General features: G+C 42.5%; 1 protein-coding gene and 1 long non-coding RNA gene across 2 annotated transcripts in view; one reads left to right on the top strand and one right to left on the bottom strand.

The window, feature by feature from the left end:
• Positions 1-13,264, bottom strand: part of LOC132379530 (monocarboxylate transporter 12-like) — a 109,355-nt gene that overhangs the window by 90,550 nt on the left and 5,541 nt on the right. The window lies entirely within an intron of this gene.
• The window catches only part of LOC132379531 (uncharacterized), a 30,364-nt gene that overhangs the window by 887 nt on the left and 16,213 nt on the right, over positions 1-13,264 (top strand). The window contains exon 2 of the long non-coding RNA XR_009507448.1: positions 5,954-6,355. This is a non-coding gene — a long non-coding RNA (uncharacterized LOC132379531). The remainder of the gene's footprint in view (positions 1-5,953; positions 6,356-13,264) is intronic.

Genomic DNA, 13,264 nt, shown 5'->3' on the forward strand with positions numbered 1-13,264 from the left:
GAATTCTTCACAGATAAGGGCCTTGATAAGGTACATGTGGTCTCTGAGCAAAAGGGGCTCAATGGAACAGAACAAAACTGAACAATTGATTTATCTTATGCCTTCCTACATCACACTAGGTAAGGCAGGGAAATTGTACATCACATAATAAATACTATTACATTGATTTGTGCATATTTCAAATACTGGCCATTCAGAAAGCTGATATTAAATATTTTATGTTCCTATCTTTGATCCTGTTTCTTTGACCATTTTCTTTGCTTATTAATTTTCAGCTCCTTTGGTTCATCCAGAGTCAGTAGGGTAACCAAGTGTTGAGTAGATCAAAGAAAAACAGATAGATCACAAAGGAATTACAGATTTCCAGCAATTGTAATTTTTTTTTGATTTTCCATCGAATTCACTGCCTCTTCTCTTCCAGGAATCCCAGGCTTTGAAGATGTTCTTCTCTTTCTGGCAGGATTTTCATTGTCTTTGGTCTTTTATAACAACATAAAGAAATACAGCAGAGAGACTTGTTCTTCGCCCACCAAGATATATGCTCAGCAGGTGCCCACCGAGCTCATCCTCCTTTCCTGCATTCAGCCTATAACCCTCTAGGCCAGTGGTTCCCAACCTTTTTTTGGCCATGCCCCACCTAATCACCTCTAAAATCCTGATGCCCCCTGTGGTGATATATAATTCTTATTCTTCAAAAAGTGAACTCCTATTCACCTGGAGGAAGCCTAAAAGACTATTAACTTAGTTTAAACAAGCTTCCAAAGAACATGGCATTCATGAAAGAGAAAAATAAAAGAACCAAAGGACTGTTAAAGTTCTGAGGAAGAAATTACTAAGAAATTGTTAAAGAAAAGAACATTGTGATATTAAAATAATAATAATAATTAATAAATAAAACAATGCCAATTCATTTCTACAGCATACAAAGACAGATACACCGTTTAAAAGAGATGATGCAATGTACACACCTTCACACCACCAAGAACCGAAAGCTACTGCAAAAAGCAGCATTTACGCGACCTCGTACGAGTTTCTTACACGTTTGGATTTGTTATTCGTTCCTTCCTACATCAGTCAATTCATTAATTTAATTATGAAAGCCATTTGATGGTTGTAATGATGGTGATACACTATACATACAGTATATACGCAATTACACATGTACATACACACAAGTATTTTTATGTGTGCACAATGTTTATACACATGTACTAACTCGCACACACACTCATACACACAAAGACTTACTAGAAAAAATTCACTGTTAATAACTCATTCTCGAATTGCCCCCCTTAATCAAATAACTCCCCGTGGGGCATATGCCCCACGTTGGGAACCACTGCTCTAGGCCCTCCTAATAAACAACCCAAGTGCTTCTTAAATGTACTATTGCATCTGCTTCAACCATGTACACAGCTCACTCCATATACTCACCATTCTCAGCATGAAAATGCTCTCCACAGGTCCTCTTTAAATCTTGCCTCTCTTGATCTAACTCAATGCCCCTACTTTTAAACTGTCCTACCCTGGGAGAAAAACTGTTACCATCCATCTTGTTCTGGAATAGTCCTTTGGTTCTCTTTCATACTTCCTGCAACTTAAAACTAATTTGTTTTCCCACATCTGATGAAGGAACTTCAATCTGAAACATTCCTTCAGAGGCTGCCTGACTTGCCGAGTATTTCCAGCATTATATAACTTTGCTAAGAAATTTACTGATGCTGTCAACTTATAAAAAATATACTTGGTTGAGGTTTCAACATCTTTCAAGAAAAAAAGGCAAATTTCCTGGATAATACCTGAATGACTCACCTTGGGAGATTTTACCAATGTAAAGACACAACATCTTATCATTTTGTTAAGAGCAGATTCCAATAAGATCAGAAGCTGACCTTTTTCTACAAGGAAAGACAGGTACCAAATCCTTTACTGAATGGCTGTGATGTTAACTCAAAAGGGGCACTTCACAACTTTAGATTCCATTTGGACCATAGGCAAATTTCAGGCATCCCAGGTGATTTGAATATTACAATCTGGATCTTCTTGAATATGTTAATGAGGTTATTAATTTTTGTTTAAGGAGTCTTTGCAACAAATTAACACTAAGGTTCCAGGCTTGTCCTTTTCAAGTTTTCTGAGAATTTGTAGGGCAATGGCTGCTAACAAAAAGATTTTACTTCAATATGGAACCAGAAGGGGAAATAGTTCTCCTCCCAGTTCCACATCTACATTGCAACCAGAAACCAGACAGGTCAGAATGCACCAGACCTCAGTTATCATGCCACCCCAGGAGCCACATGAATGGCAGTAGTGCTCTAGATATGTAGGAGTTCGACAGAACAGTGCAGAAGGGATTGATTGCAAATGTGTACAATGAAAATGCCATCCACAGCTTGATTCATGTAAATTAACTTTTTTTTATTATCTTAGTAAAGTTCATTTTGATATATGCAAAAACAATGCACAAGTTCCCCCCCCCCCCATCCCCACAGATATCTTTTTGATAATTGATCATTTTTAATTAGTCAAGGCATGAAGGTGTACAGGGAGTAGGCAGGAGATTGGGCATGAGAGGGAAAATGAATCGACCAGATTGAAATGGCAGAACAGACTCATTGGACCAAATGGCCTAATTATCCTACTATATTTTATGGTCTTACGGTAAAACACAATGCACAAATCCCTGGACTAAGATGCAAAAATGTACCCAATGTTGCCCTCATCCTGATGATCAGCTTTGTGCATGGCTTCCTCAGCCTCTGTGTGAAACCAAAGTATACAGGCACCAAATGCCATGACTTGTACAGATTCTATCCATCCCTGGTGGTTCCCCAGTGCTGTACAACATCCCAGTAAGCTGCTTGTTGCTACACTACCTGTTTTTCATGGAAAATTTCTTCCAGAGCAGCACCACAAGTCCATCAGGCTGTGGTCAGCACAGATCGCCCTGCAGAAATTACAGGTGAAAGACTCAATGGACATGGTGAGGTGTTTCCTGCGCAGACTGTCTATACCATTTGGCAGAATGCCACATCGCCAAAACTCACCAGCGTGCGCCAAGACCTCACCTGGGTAACAGTGAGAGGGGCCATTCCAGTCCAATCCTTCCTGCATGCTTGGAACAACAATCCCACCGTGCACTCCCCCCACCCCCCCCCCCAACCCGAGAGGAAGGAAACAGGAACAAGACAGTCACTTCCTCTTTGTGGGTTATGGGTTTACTAAGAGGATATGGAGAAGAGTGCAAGGGTGCATCTCACTTTTCATCCTGAGCAGCTGCATGGCAGAAAACTCTTGAATCGATGGGCTGTTCCCAGAGATGCACAGGGGAGCCGGCATCGAGTGCAGCTGGAAGCTCATCAGCTCAGGGAAAGACACCCATTGGTCTGCCTGAAAACTTGATGGGCAATGATCCGCTTCTGCTGTCAACCAGATCATTCCACACTGCTGGAGTACATGCTGGGGGATGCACTGAAGCTTGGTGCAGCTAGTGCGAGGACTCAATGGGGAAGGACCACAGTACAGGGTTCCTCCACTACTAGACAGGGAGGGGCCGGGTTGAGTGAGGAATCCCCTCAGATACTGTAGCAATGTAGTACCCTAGGGGCTCACATGAGTGGTATGTGTGTTTTTTAAAAACTATAATTTAACATTAAATACATTGTTTACAAACACAAAGATGAAAATGCATTGCGCAGTTTATTCCTGTAAATATTTTTATTATGAATAAAGTGTAGTTTGGCTAATAAAAAAATCTCCTTCCTTGGATGGAATAACCCAGACTGAGATTGGGATTGGTGTACGAGCTGCCCCCGATCTATTAGCTGCTTCCGGCTATTCACACAAGGTCCAAGGCTCGGGGCCAGTGAAGCCCTGACCCATCCTTGTACACCATCCTCCATGACCACTTCAATCCAACAAAAGTTTATAGTTTGCTGCTCAATGTTTTGGAAAATTGCTGTTAACTCGTAAACAGATGCTGCTGTGACGGTGATAGACTCTTGAGTGTCATTATTTTAGTCATTCTGTCAGAACAAAGAGTGCCGGTATCTTATTTAACTCAGTATTAGTGAAACACTGCTCTATCTCCTGATCTTCTTTCTAGTGATGGATTAGGGAAGGAATTGTTTTAAACGGAGGTACTTTGTTTATGCCCCTTTGTAATGCCCCTTCTATATTCTGTTTTATTTTCCTTTCCTACTGAAAAATGAATAATTTCATTCCCATTAGTTTGATTATGACCTCTAATACATAATGAGGTGAAGTATGAGAGATAATAAGTTCCCATATGCATTCCTCACAAACCATAGCCTGAAACTCAGGGAGATGAGCATAGTATTTCTTTATCTTGTGACTGCATCTGCAGTCTACAGCAATTTTTTATGGTCACATTGAATCCTGAGGTAATGTGCATAGTGCCGAAGTATTCCGGCGTTCTAACTGAACATTCGCTTTCATCAGAATTCCTGGGTGGAAGTTGTTTCTGACACCAGGGTTGCCATAAGTGAAGTAAGTAAGTAATTGAAGAATAGCTTCTAAACAGGCTTCAGTTACAACAATATTATCAAGTTGTGCAGGTCAATCGAGTATCAGTCAGTTCAGAAGCACCAATATCATGCCAGTGTTCTTTTCTGATCACTGTCTCCACTGAGCTTCCTATCAGTTACGGAAGGAGCAGAAGGCAGCCAGGGGTGAGGGGAGGTGTGGAAGCTGAATGTTAAGCTGTCAACCCCATAGGACATTGAGAAACCAGAGAGAGAGTACACAGGTTGGAGAGCCTTAAAACGCCTCTTAAGGTTCTCAAGCTGGTCCCAATGATCCACTGCGATGTGTTGTGGGCATGCTTACAAATCTCTAAATATACTTCCTTGGAACTAATCACACTGCAATCTGCAGCCTGTAATTTCCCTTTAAGTAACGTTCTTTTGAACTATTTCATCAAACTAGCAATTTCACGATCTTCTGAAGGCTTAACTCTCAAGCATGCTTTATGTGGATGAAGGTATATCACCACAGCCAAAAGAAAGGAAGGAGGGGAGAACTCTAAGCCAGGATAAAATAAAAGGCCATGACCCTTCCTCTACTCAGCACCTTGTTAGCAAATGTACAATCACTGGAGAACAAAAGTGAGGACCTAAGGGCATGATTGCTGTATTCGAGGGAAATGAGAAATTACTGCGTTCTCTGTTAAATGGAAACACGGCTCACTCCAGACAAACGGTATTTGGTGAACAGACCAAAGGGCTCCTCAATACACAGGATGGAACAGATTGCTGGTTCAGAAAAGGCAAAAAAAATGGGGTCCGTGTTTCATGATAAGATCTATATGGTGCTCGGACGGAGTGGTCTTACCGCACTCATGTTCCCCCAACTGGGAACATCTAACAATTAAATGCTGACTGTTCTCCTTACCAAGAGAGTTCTCATCCGATACCCTGACTGCAGTTTACATATGGCCAAAGGCCAATGTTAAACAGGTGCTCAATGTATTGAGTGCAGCGATCAGCAAACAAGAAACAGCCAATCCCAACACCTTCCAAATCATTGCTGGGGACTTCAATCAGGCCCGTTTGAAGAAATCTCTGCCCAATTATCAACGTATCACCTGCAGCACCAGAGTCCCAATACACTACAATTAGGAACACCTACCATTCCATGCCTAAACTGTAATTCTAGAAATCTGATCCTCCTCCCACCTGCAGACAGGCGTAGGCTAAAGAGCAAGGATCCAGAGATAAGGACAACAAAGAGGTGGTTGCAGGAGGCGGGGGGCAGCTACGGGATTGCTTTGAGTCAATAGGCTGGGCTGTGTATAAGAGCTTATCAAAGGATTTGAATGAATACACACAGTTGAAATTTGAAAATTGAAGATCACGAAGTTGGTGCCAGATGGTGACTTCTTTGAGCTCATCTGCAAAGCAGCTTAAATTCCTTTCATTAATTTCTTTTCAAGGTGGCTGGGGTGGTGTCAGAGTCCGTGATCTACAGCTGCACTCAAACTGCAATTCTTCACAGCGATCCCGGAGCTTGCTGACCAGCCATGTTTGATTTCTCCAGGAGTGAGCTGGAAGACTTGCACCTTCAAGGTGCAGCCTTGGGAGACCCCCATGGACTCGGTTCCTCACCGATGTTATGAACTGAAGTGCTGCAGGAGATCGAAGCCTCGAACAGTGGGGATGTGTCTGTGTGTGTCTCTCTCTCTCGCTGTCTCGGAGTCTGGTGAGCTTGAATAAGTGTCGCTTCAGGCTGTAACAATGAAGCAGCGATCTTTTCATGTCCCCTCTCACTGTGGAAAGGATGACATCTCCCTCTCACTTGTTAGTAGGAGAAAGACCGTGGCATGTTGAATTGTCGGGTGAGCAATCGTTTTCTGATTGTCTTTCTTCGGGGGCTTCACTATTGCTCACTTGGTGGGTGGTGGGTGTTGATGCTTCCTGCTGCAGCAAATGGGGGGGGGGGTTTAAACTTTGCTGCCGCTTGTGCATGGAAGGAGGGAGAGGGAGCTTTGAGGTTCTAACATTTTTCTGTCATTCATTGTTTGGGGTATTTCTTCTGTTTTGTGGGTGTCTGTAAAGAGTAAGAATTTCAGAACATATACTGTATACATTCTCTGATATTAAATGGAACCATTGAATTGTCACATTCTTTATACAATCAGTCATAAACGAATGTGTCCCCACAAAGTCATTCAGTCTTCCCCAACCAGAAGTCCTGGATAAACCATGATATCCACAATCTGCTGAGGACCAGATCAGTGGTGTTCAGGTCTGGTAACCAAGTTAAATACAGGAGGTCCAGGTACAATCTCTGGAAAGCCATCTCTCATGCAAAGTGAGAATTCCAGACCAATCTCGAATCACTGAAGGATGCTGGACAGCTGTGGCAGGGCTCAAATGCTATCAAAGGGAAACCAAGCGAACAAAGCTTCGCTCCCAAATAAGCTCAATACCTTTTATGCTCACTTTGACCATCAAAACATGAACTGCATTCACAAATTCCCAGAGTCCCCAATGACCCCGTGATTTCAGTCTCAGAGCGTCCTTCATGAAGCTGAACCCACAGAAAGCATCCGCCCAGTTGGGATACCTGGCCACGTACTATAGACCTGTTTTGAATAAATGACTGAGTGTTTTTATATCTTTATCCTATCAGTTTGGCAGTCTGACGTACCCAGCTGCTTCAAGCAGACCTCAGTTACACCAGTGCCAAAGAATATAATGACCCGAGTCAATGACTATCACCCAGTAGTGCTTACATTCACTGAGATGAGGCGTTTTGAGTGGTCTGCTCACTTCCAGACCCTAGTCAGTTCAGATTAGCAACAAGATCTCCTCCAGAATTTCCATCAGCAAGATGGACAAGGCTATGTGCTGGGTCCCTGCTCTACTCACTTTATACTTATGACTGTGAGGCTAAGAAATGTTCCAATGCAATATTTAAATTACTGATGACACTACTGCTGCTGGCTGAATCAAAGGTAGTGATGAATCAGCATATAGGAGGGAGATTGAAAATCTGGCTGAGTGGTATCATAACAACAACCTCTCACTCAACGTCAGCAAGACCAAGGAGCTGATTACTGACTTCAGGAAGAGGAAACCGGAGGTCCACGAGACAGGACTCATCGGGGGATCAAAGACAGAGGGGATCGGCAACTTTAAATTCCCATTGGTATGATTTCAGAAGATCTGTCCTGGATCCAGCATATAAGTGCCATTACAAAGAAAGCACAGCAGTGCCTCTACTTTCTTAGAAGTGTATGAAGATTCGGCATATCATCTAAAACTTTGATGAACTTCTATAGATGTGTGGTTCACTGTTTCCATCATGGCCTGATAGCAAAACACCAATGCCCTTGAACAGCAAAGCCTACTAAAAGTAGTAGTTATGACCCAGTTCATCAAGGGTAAAGCCCTCCCCACCATTGAGCACATATACATGAAACACTGTTGCAGGAAAACAGCATTCATCAGCAAGGAAGCAAACCATCCAGCCTATGCTCTCTTCTCACTGCTGCCGTCAGGAAGAAGGGACAGGCGCCTCATGTCCCACACTACTAGGTTACGGAACAGGTCTTCCCCCTCAATCATCAGGTTCTTGAACCAGAGGGGATAATTTCACTCGCCCCATCACTGAACATGTGGACTCACTTTCAAGGACACTTCATCACATGTCCCCAATACTTATGGGTGATTTATTATATTGTTTTTTTTAATTGTACTTACACAGTTTATAGTCTTTTGCACGTCGATTGTCAAAGTTAACGGAACTTGAACAGACTCCCCTTAAAAAAGCGGAAGAGAGTATGTTATGGCAACACGAGACCTGATGAAGGGTTTTGGCCCAAAACGTCGTTATTACCTCCTCCCATAGATGCTGTCTGGCCTGCTGAGTTCTGCCAGCATTTTGTGTTTTTTTATTGAGAGCAGGCATGCTGGTTTAAAACAGGCCTTTGACCCCTAGTACCAACTATTCTGCAGTTCAGTCTCTGATAAGTGAAACTGAAGAGCTCAGAGCTACAGTGCTGTGCCAGAGGGTCATTAAAAGCTGTGTTTTTTGTCTTGTGGAGTCTTGGATGTCTCCCGCCATTTCCAATGCAGCGATACAGCTGGATGGCTTCACAATTCACTGGACTGCTGAGCCTTTCAAAGGTAGAGGAGGTGGAATATGCTTTATGATCAACTCTTTGTGGTGTACAAGCATGGATGTGTGTCCCAGTCTCGCTAACCCGACCTGGAACATCTTGCGACCAATCTGTGTGCCACAGGAGTTTCCAGCCACCATCTTGGTGGTGATGTACATCCCACATCAGGCTGGTGTCAAACAGGCTCTAGTCAAACTGAATGATGTAATAAACAGGCATGAAACAGCGCATCCTGATACCCTCCCCATCCTTTTGGGGAATTTTAACCAGGCCAGCTTGAAAAAGTCTGAATAATTATTACCAACATATAACTTGTAGAACCAGCGGAACCAACACTGTTATATTACCATCAACAGTGTTTATTGCTCCATCCCACACCCAAGCTTTGGAAAGTCTGATCACCTGTGCATCAGCAGAGACTGCTGCACCAATAGTGAGGACTGAGATGGTATGGACAGGAAAGCACAGGAGTGCCTACAGGACTGCTTTGAACCGGTGGACTGGACTGGACTGTATTCAGGGATTCATCTTCAAATCTGAATGAGTGTGCCACAGAGTCACTGGCTTCATTAAAACCTGTGTGGTTGAGTGTGAACCCATGAAAGCTTACCCGAATCAAAAGCCATGGATGAACCAGGAGCTTTGTAATCTCCCGAGGGCTAGACCAGAGGCATTCAAGTTCTGAAGACCCAGAACTGTACAAGAGCACCAGGTACAATTTATTGGGGGGGGGGGGGCTTTCTCAAGAGCAAAGGAACAATTCCAAATGAGACTGGAGGCAGAACAGGATTCATGTCCACTCTGGCAGTGTTTTCAGGCCATTACTTTCTACAAAGTGAAACCTGACATTGTGAAAGGCAGTGACGCTTCACTCCCAGAGGAGTGAATGATTCTTATGCATGCTTTGAAAGGGAGAATAAAACTGCAGCTATGAGGATCCCTACAGAAGCTGGTGACCCTGTCATCTCTGCCTCAGAGGTCAACATCAGACTGTCTTTCAAGGAGGTGAACCCTCACAAAGTGACAGTACCTGGTAGAACTGTGAAAACCTATGCCAACTAACTAGCAGGAGTGTTCAAACACATTTTCAGTCTCTCATTGTTGCAGAGAAAAGCTCCACCTGCTTCAAAAGGGCAGCAATCATACCAGTGCCCAAGAAGAGCTGGGTGAACTGCCTTAATGACCATCATCCAGTAGCACTCACACCTATGGTGTTGAAATGCTTTGAGAGGTCGGTTTTGGCAAGAATCAACTCCTGTCTCAGCAAGGATCTAGACCTACTGCAATTTGCCTTTCTTCACAATAGGTCTACAGAGGATGCAACCTCATTGGCTCTTCACATGGTTTTGGATTTCTTGACAATACAACTACCCAAGTCAGGATGCTGCCGGTTTACCAATTGAAATAGTTGTTTTAATGGAAATCAGAGAGAGAATTGCAACTGAGTTGCAGTCAGGAATAAAAGTGAGCATGAAGAAAATTGCAATGTCTAAACAGAAACCTGCCTAGCCAAACAAATTGTATTACCATTGTGGCTGGAGCTCACATACACCAAACAAGCGTAGGTTTAAAGGAGAAACTTGCAGAAAATACAATAGGATTCACACAAAGAGCATGTGGGTATGACAAAAATTAATGGACTACACAGGGAAGAGAAAATGTGAAGAATTCATGTTGCAGTTTCAAAAAGAATACTACTCTGCTTGCTGTTGATGAAAAATCTAATGATGAGAGTGATGCAGGACTGTAGTTCTAAGATTTACAATGTGAGAATGGACAAGCAACATGGCTTACACCAGAAGTGAATGGCAAATTAATTAAAATTGAATTGGACACTGGCCCATTACACAAAATGAGCTTGAACAGCATTTCAAAGATATTGAACTGAAGCCTGCAGAAGTCTACCTATGAGCATACACTAGAGAAATGATCATTCCTGGGGGAATGACATTTGCAACAGTGAAATAGAATAATCATCAAGCCACATTAAGCTTGTATGTGATAAAAACCAGAGGGCCAGCATTGTGGGGTCATGATTGGTTGAGACAACTAAACTCGATTAGATATCTATCTACATCCCCTGCAATAGTCTACTGAAAGAATTAATAAAGGTACTGGATGATGCCACAGCTGTCTCCATGCTGTACACCATGAACCGTTGTCCAACACAGGGCAAACAGGAGTTGGTGCCAACTTCTATGCTTCTGGTTGGAAAGTGTAATGTGTGGATCTATTTCTTTTAGTGCAGTGACTCCACTTGGCATAAATTATTGAATTGAATTGATTTTATTTCTTACGTCCTTCACGAACATAAGGAGTAAAGATTTTTACATTTCTCAGGGCGCTGGAGCAGGGATCCAGTCACAGACCCAGTACTGTGCACAGTGATATTAATTGAGTAACAAATCCCAAGGTGCAAACAAAGTCGGTGTCAAAGTTCAGGCAGAGATCAAAACATCCAGAGAAATCCAAAAGCCAGAATCAGGAAACAGACAGAGTCAACATCCAGACGGACAGAGTACAGATACAAATGGCTCTGGAAAGGCTCAGGAAAATTCACTGGCACAATCTGGCAACAAACAGCTGAAAACACAGGACTGAAATGAGCAATAAACAGAGGCAGATGATAGGTGGAGCACAATGAGACTGAAGTGGCAGCAAAACAGGTAATATGAGAAACAGGCGAGAGGTGAATACTCAGTAATACAGGGGCCAGAGTAGAGCAGGAGTGGGGACAAGAGCACGTGGAGCTTGAAAACAAACAAGAGCACATGGCAATACAAACCACAGACTGATAGCTGGGGGGGAAAAACACACAAAAGGACAGAGTTCAACTGGAGGTACTGATAACATTAGGTCTCAGTCTGAATGTACAATGTTCAATTTATTGTAATTTGTAATAAAAGGTATGTACAGAAAGATATACAACTGAACAGTCAATATAACTTAGAAAAACAATTGTGTCAGCGTGAATTAATCAGTCTGATGGCCTGGTGGAAGAAGCTGTCCTTGAACCTGTTGGGCCTGGCTTTAATGCCATTTCCCAGATGGTATTCTTAAATGACTGATAACCTATGCATGAGCATTAATTTGTTGTTCTCACTCTGCAAGGTGAATATACACATTAACTTCTCATCCAAGTGCCTGCATTTATTGATATCTAGTTGTACAGAACAACAAATTGGTGACAGGCATGAGCCTGCATGTCAGTGGATATCGCCAACTGCACTGTCTGAATTTGGAAGTGAGGGAGACAGCAAAAGGAAAGAATGACCCGAGCTGGCGAGGGAGAAAGATCACAGATTCTAGAAAAGTGTGTGTGAACAGTGCATTGTACGCAGTGAGAGGCACACAACTAGCAAAGCTGAAGTAAAAATAATGTGACAATGGCCTTAGTTGGGAATGTTGATGAATTTGATAGTGCCAATAAGACTGGGAGTCATATCAAGAGGGTTGAACTGTATTATAATGATATGATGTGGATGACAGAAAGAAATTCTCCATAATTCTTAGCTTAATGAGTTCTGGAATGTACAGTCTCTTACACAGCTTAGTAATGCCTGAAAAGCTAGCAAGCAAGATATTTGATGAATTTGTTGCAATTTTCCAAAATCACTTAAGCACAAAGCCACTAGTAATAGCTGAGAGATTTAGATTTCACAAAAGGAAGTTAAAAGATGAAAACATTTTTGAACACATTGCAGAACTTTCCCACTACTGCGACTTTGGAGATGGACTTTCTGATGCATTGAGGAACAGGCTTGTATGTGGCATGCGTAGTCAAAGCACTCAAGAGGCTACTGTCAGAAGGAGACCTGATCTTAAAATGGGCATTGACCATTGCAATACCATTGGAGACTGCATAAAGGATGCAGCAGAACTACAGAAAAAGAGGTTAGAATGTGAAACACCAAAAATATCCCTGAATGATGCAAAAAGCCACAATGTTATCAATGTTGCAATTCTCCCATGTTGCAAATGACTGTTGGTTCAAAGAAAGTCTGCAGAAAGAGTCAGACAAGGTCACAGAGAGAATGTACAAGTCAGACAAAAAGCATAACCAGAGAAAAACTACACAAAGCAAGTGCACAAAGTGACCAAATGTGAAACTGAATCAGATAAGAGCCTGACAAAGGTGAGCTGTCATGCCTAGAACTGTATAGCTTTACTGAAACATATCAAAATCATATGGATAACAGATGATCATAAGTTGGTAAGACCATTAGATATGAGAACATAATTAGGCTATTTGGCTCATCGAGTCTGCTCCCACATTTCATCATGGCTGATCCAATTTTGTCTCAGCCCCAGTCTCCTGCCTTCTCCACATATCCCTTCATACCATGAACAATCAAGAATCTAACTTCTGCCTTAAATATACATAAGGCTTGGCCTTCAGCTACCTGTGGTACAGAATTCCACAGATTCACCACTTTCTGCTAAATAAATTCCACCTCATCTCAGTTCTAAAAGGATGCCCCTCTATTCTGAGGCTGTGTCCTCTGGTCTAACTCATCCACCATAGGACACATCCTCTCCACAGCCACTCTACCATAGGAAACATTCTCTCCACATACACTCTTTCAGCATTTGGTAGGTCTCAATGAGATCTCCCCTCAT

This window comes from Hypanus sabinus, chromosome 22 (assembly GCF_030144855.1).
Source record: "Hypanus sabinus isolate sHypSab1 chromosome 22, sHypSab1.hap1, whole genome shotgun sequence".
Taxonomy (NCBI): Eukaryota; Metazoa; Chordata; class Chondrichthyes; order Myliobatiformes; family Dasyatidae; genus Hypanus; species Hypanus sabinus.